The 6,000-nt window shown below is 49.2% G+C and overlaps 1 long non-coding RNA gene across 1 annotated transcript; it reads right to left on the bottom strand.

Moving 5' to 3' along the window:
- Positions 1 to 844: 844 nt before the first annotated feature.
- LOC118697040 (uncharacterized) lies at positions 845 to 5,622 on the bottom strand. The gene is made up of 3 exons (XR_008508849.1): positions 5,504 to 5,622; positions 3,572 to 3,702; positions 845 to 2,517 (listed from the first exon to the last, which is right to left on the bottom strand). It is a non-coding gene; the product is annotated as an uncharacterized LOC118697040 (long non-coding RNA).
- Positions 5,623 to 6,000: the final 378 nt, after the last annotated feature.

The raw sequence follows: 6,000 nt of genomic DNA, 5'->3' as shown, positions 1-6,000 counted from the left end.
TCAGGATTAGGAGCACATTTTTGTGGCAGATTGAAATTTCAGCATCTCTGTGCTTCTCCCCCGTCGCATCATCCCAGCCCCTGTGCAGAGACTGGCAATTACCCCGTGGGTTTGGCCTGAGGTGCATGAAACAGAGCCTTGAAAAAACAAAAAAAATAAAACAAAACAAGGCAATCATGGAATTTCCAGAGTGGGTGGAATCTGTCTGTTAGGTTTGCACACACACACACACACACACACACACACACACACACAATCAGGGCTGCCAGTGCCTAAAGGCAGCTTTACATGGAGTTTGTGCCCATAAAACACAACAGACTCTCTCCTCCTGATCCCTCAGAGAGCAGGAGCAGAGTTGAGGCCATCACACCATAGCAAAGGCTGACATAACTGTTGATGGGGGGTGCTGTTCCCCACAGCTTTTATTCCACGGTGTGATTTGCATTACAACTGGATCCTCATTGTCCATTCCAGCAGGCAAAGAGCAATCTGGTACAGATTACAGCAGCGAGGCAAAGCAGTGGTGTCACAAAATGGGTACCACCAGCAAAGGCAGCCTTTGGCAGGGCTGATTGAACAGAGTGGCACTGCCTGGAATCAACAGGAGCCCCCAGAAAAACCCCAGCACTGAAGAATTCTGCTTAAACAAAGCAAAAGTGCCAGAAACCCTCTCATGGTGCTCCCTGAAGGTCTTAGCACGGAGCTGAGCTGGTGCCACTGTCCTGGGAGAAGGGACATGGAAGTTAGCACAGAACACAGCCCTGGCCAGGTAATCATTGGTATAGACTTTATGTATGACAGGAAGTTTATTAATATATTTTTATTAAGAAACTTATTGCTCTTTTATAGACTAGTTCACCACAGGTTGACTTAATTGTTTTTTTTTACTTAAAACACTATTACTGTTGGTTAATGACGAAACGAGATTTTGGTAAACAAATCTTTATGACACATTTTACATGTTTTACAATACTAGGTGCAGCAAGTTAAGCTAAGGATTGTTTCTCATTCTTTTCTCTGATCTTCTGACAGACTTTTCCCAGGACTTTTCCCTGGGAAAGTTGTGTTTGTGTCTGTGGCCACAAGGGAAGGGACGCACTCAGGGACTGTGGGGGACATGGGGGGACACAGGAGCCCCTGCCAGGCTCTGCTGGTCCCACTGGCAGGTGACAAGGCCCAAATGGCCCCAGCAGTGCCTGACACAGCCCCAGCAGGAAGAGTGCGGCTCTGAAAAGCAAAGCTTGGGGCTGGAACCTTTGAAGGAGAACTGTCACAGGCACATTTTATGAAAAATCCTTTCCTTGGGAGTTTTTGTCCTCCTGAGAAGCTGAGAGGCCTCAGGAACAAAATGCAAACCATGGTTATCTGCTGCTGTGGAATGCAACAGGTGGGTCTGGGATTGGTCTCATGTGGTTGTTTCTAATTAATGGCCAATCACAGCCCAGCTGGCTCGGACTCTCTGTCTTGGACTTTGTAAGCTTTGATGAGCTTTTGTTATCATTCCTTCTTTTTCTATTCTTAGCCAGCTTTCTGATGAAATCCTTTCTTCTATTTTTTACTATAGTTTTAATGTAATATATATAATAAAATAATAAATCAAGCCTTCTGAAACATGGAGTCAGATCCTCGTCTCCTCCCTCACCCTCAGGCCCCTGTGGACACGGTCACAGAGAACACTTCCAGGGCTGTATTGCACTCACATTCCAGGGAAAAATGCCACACAGGCTGGGGGGGACAATGGCACAGAGCTGCCCCTGGGCCCTGCAAGGAAATGAGGAGCAGCTGCCCTGGGCTGGAGAGGGTCTGCAAGGCTTCTGGGGGGGGGGGAAATCCAAAATGAAGGGGGCTCAGAGGACAGTGACAGCCCTGCCTGAGACCCTGGGAGTTCAGCCCCTGTGCTGGATTCTCCTGGATGTGGAAAGACCTGTGGTGCTCCCAGAGCTGCTAGTGCAGACTCATTGATTAGTAGGCAGGGCAGGAAATTCAACGAGGTGGGTGAATTAAAGCCAGACTTCACAAGCTGCATCTGTTCCTCCATTCCCTCTGGATACAACACTGATGGCACTTTAAAGAGTAAATTTAGCGAGGAAAACTTGCCAGGCTGATGGCCCTGTAACCTGAACCGTTCGATGCATGCCTGTCTCAGGGGCAGGAGGAGCACACAGGAGCCACTGGGACGTGCCCCAGCCTGAGCTGCCTGCCTGGAGCACAGCTGCTGCTGGAGATGACCTGCCTGGGCTTGTCTTCTGCTCAGGACGCTCATCCTGGGAAGGCCTGGCTGCAGCTCCGAGGAGGAGGAGGAGGAGGAGGAGGAGGAGGAGGAGGAGGTGGACAGCAGTGCTTTGGGTACTCCAGTGTCTGTGATGCTCCATCAGCAGCAGGATCCCAGAGTGAAACAGTCCCCACAGGCAGCAGTCCCAGGCACAGGGCAGCCCTGTGAGGGTGCAAACTTCTCCATCTTGCAGCACGCCCAGGACCTAACACACCTCCAGTGCTGCTCCTTGGGCTCGTCCACACCTGTGTTCACAGACAAGGGAAGCAGCCATTTCACAGCAGTTCTTACTGCCAGCAGCTTTTCTGGTATCCAGGCAGCTCCCCACACCAGCACAGTTAATTTAGTCATTACAGATATCCCCCTGAGCTGCAGAAAGCCTTCCAGAGCTGACCAGAGCTGCCAGCTACGGGCAGGAGGTGTTAGAGTAGGTCCTGGACCTAATCCAGCTCAGGTCAGTTTGCCTTTTGCAGAAAGGCAAAACTCCAAAGAGCCTGGCTGGTTTGGAAGGACCTAGGAAATCAAGGGGAGACAGGACATCTCAAATAAAAGACTTATTTTTCATCTAGGTGTGTCCAGAAGAGGATTGAAGCATCCCTCTGCCCATTTGGTGATCCAGCCTTCTTGGCCAGACTCAGGTAAACCCCCAGTGTCTAAATCCCACTATAAAAAGTGGTTTCTACCTATTCTGACAGCAGCTGAGAGGTGTGACCCCACCACTCAGCAAGCACTAAGGATACCTGCAGCCTGGAGTAAGAGGCAGCATGGGGAGCACAGGCAGAAGAGGCAGTGTAGAAGCACTGAGTAAAAGAGAGAATCCCTCTGTCTTGCCAGCACGGGACTGGAAACGTGAGGGAACAGCTGGAGCTGTGCCAGGGGGGTTTAGATTGGGTTTTGGGGAGAGTTCTTCCCCCCAAGGCTGCTGGGCACTGCCCAGGCTCCCCAGGGAATGGTGCCAAGGCTGCCAGATCTCCAGGAGCCCTCAGGGGTGCCCAGGGTGGGGTTGTTGGGGGTCTGGGCAGGGGCAGGGGCTGCTCTGGATGATCCTGAGGGTCCCTCTCAGCTCAGGGTATTCCATGATTCACCACTGAAGTTGCACAGCTCTATCAGCAAAGCATTCAACAAAACTCTTGCAGTGAAAAGCAACACAATAAACAGGAAAACAAAGGGGAAAAAAAAAACCAAAACCAGTCAGTTCTTGTTCCTCAGAGCACAGCCCCTGTTCCCAAGTGTCTTGCACTGGATTGTGGCATAGAGGAAAAAAGCAGAAATACTTCAAATAGATCCAGTTGGTTTTACCTCTTTTTATGCTGGTCCTGTGGCTCTTTCTAGGTGGTTTTTTCCTACTCTTCCCCATGTGATGAGATGCATCATTTGAAGGGCAGCAACCAAACCAGCTCTTCCTGCTCTGAAGAAAGGCAGCAACTGCACTTAGAATAAAAGATTGTCAGGCAGATTTGAGGTGTCAGTCAAAGCCTATCTCTGAAAAAAACATTAGTCCAGGCAGCTCCCCACACCAGCACAGTTAATTTAGTCTTTCCAGATATCCCCCTGAGCTGCAGAAAGGCTCCAGAGCTGACCAGAGCTGCCAGCTACGGGCAGGAGGTGTTCGAGTAGATATTGGACCTAATTCAGCTCAGGTCAGTTTGCCTTTTGCAGAGTAAAAGACTGTGATTATCAAGCCCAGGGAAGCAAATCCTGGCTTTGTGAAGCAAGCTGTACCTTTTACTGGATGAGGGGCATAGATTTAGAACTCTGTTGTTCAGTGTGTCCCATCTCCAGTGGCACAGGTCCACTTTAATATTATTATTCTAATTTTAATTATTATTTGTGGCTACAGCCAGGGCTGTATGAGGCACTTCCCAAGCACTCAGGAAAGCACTGGCTCTGCTCCAAGAAATTCATTATTTCAGGATGGACAGACATGCAGAGGCACTGCATGGTCAAGTGGCAGAACTGCTGACCCAACAGTCAGTACCTGCCTTGCTGGTTGACCTTGGAAAACTCACATTCCTCCTTCCCACACTTAGTCCCATCCCACCCTTTGTCCACCCCATTTGCTTAAAAAATGTTCAAGCTGTGACTGTGTTCATGTTTTTGTCTCAGAATCTTTTTCTGTGCAAGTTCTTGGGGGAAATGTTTTTGTTGGGAAAAAAAAAAAAAAAAAAAAAAAGAAAATTAAAGATTCTGTTTTCCATAGCATTTTTTCTCAAAAGCTTGTGTTGGAAGAAAAAGCATCAAATGTTTTCTCATGGCCAAAAAAAACCCAGAAAATTCAGACTGGGCATGTTTGCTAAGAGTTGCCAGTCACTGGAATTTTCTGGGGAAAGTACTATAGAGATTAGCAAAACACCCATTTTGTTTTCCTGAAAATAAATTTGAACCTAAAAATCAACTTGTTCTGTGAGTAAGAAACTGGTGAAACCCGTTCTTCCTCTGATTTGTATTACAGCTGCTTTTTATTTCTCCCTTCCTTGGTGCTCCCAGCTTACTGCAATATCCTCAGGGCCCCTGATGCCCTCCAGACCTTCCCAGAAAAATCCTTGGCAGCTCCAGCAGCTTTTTGCTTCGCAGGGAAGGGGGTGGCAAGTGCAGGGGGGCTGGTTTGAAGCTGGGCAGGAACTGATTGACCAGTCATATCTAAATGCCAGCTGGTCACCTGGCTGCTGCATCCCGAAACAGGCAGGGAGCCAGAGGTGTAATTACCTCCCCTTCAATAGAATATTAACTTAAATGTCTCTCTTCTATCCAACCGCTGTTGGCTCATGAAAATTGCAGGAATCCTGGGTCTGTGAGACCTCTCTTTTTCCATCAGGTTGGGTTGAATCAGGTCAGCTGGTTCAGAAGTTACTGGAGCAGGGGAAAGGGGGGGACCAGCTGCAGATAGAGGAACACAAGGGGAGGCTCATTGCTGTATAAACCCTGGCTCCAAAATGCAGCAGTTTTGGTGCACCTGTGGGTCCCTGAGATCAGGTGAGTGGGGGCTGTGCCAGAAATCAACCTGTTCCTGTCCTCTGGGGAGGCTGCCAGGCTCCAGGACTGTCCCTAGTGCACTCACCACTTTCTGCTGTACAAAACCTGGAAATGGGGCTCCACTGTACAGAAAGTGTTCTGGAGCCCAGACAGTCCACAACCTGAGTTATTTACACCTGGATTCACAGGCTGAAAGGGAAAAATCATTATCTCTACATTATATATGTAAGAAAACAAAAGCCAAGGCCAGCAACTTACTGCAGGATCCTGAGAAGGAGTCAGGAGGAGGCTCGGATGTCCCATGTCCCATCTGGGGCCCTAAGCAAAGCCCACCTCAGCTCCTTGCTGCTCCACGTCCCAGGCAGAAATTCCCTTTTCCTGGGCATTTCTCACTGATTCATTGCTCTCAGGAGCTGAGTCAGGCTCACCACACTCCTCCTCCATTGGCAGCTGGGTCCACATGGCATGCTGATGAGGAAACACTGTTTGTTGCTTTGTTTGGGTTAATTATTCATGGGCACCATGCTGGAAACACTTGGAGCTGCTTCCTGAACAGTCCTTGAGCTGGCGTGCAGGAGGGACTTACCAGCACTGGTGGCCAGGCTGCCTTTCCATGGGCCAGCTCTCTGCCATCTGCTTCCTTCAGCCCTTGTCACACTCCCCATCCCTCACGGCTTGGGCTGTGCTCTTTGGCATTATCTGAGTGAGAAAGAGGCAAATACTTGGAGCACTACAGAAACGCAATCAAAAATGGC

Source organism: Molothrus ater, chromosome 26, assembly GCF_012460135.2.
Source record: "Molothrus ater isolate BHLD 08-10-18 breed brown headed cowbird chromosome 26, BPBGC_Mater_1.1, whole genome shotgun sequence".
NCBI lineage: Eukaryota > Metazoa > Chordata > Aves > Passeriformes > Icteridae > Molothrus > Molothrus ater.
The sequence above is the reverse complement of the archived record's forward strand: the minus strand, read 5'-3'. Positions and strand labels throughout refer to the sequence as shown.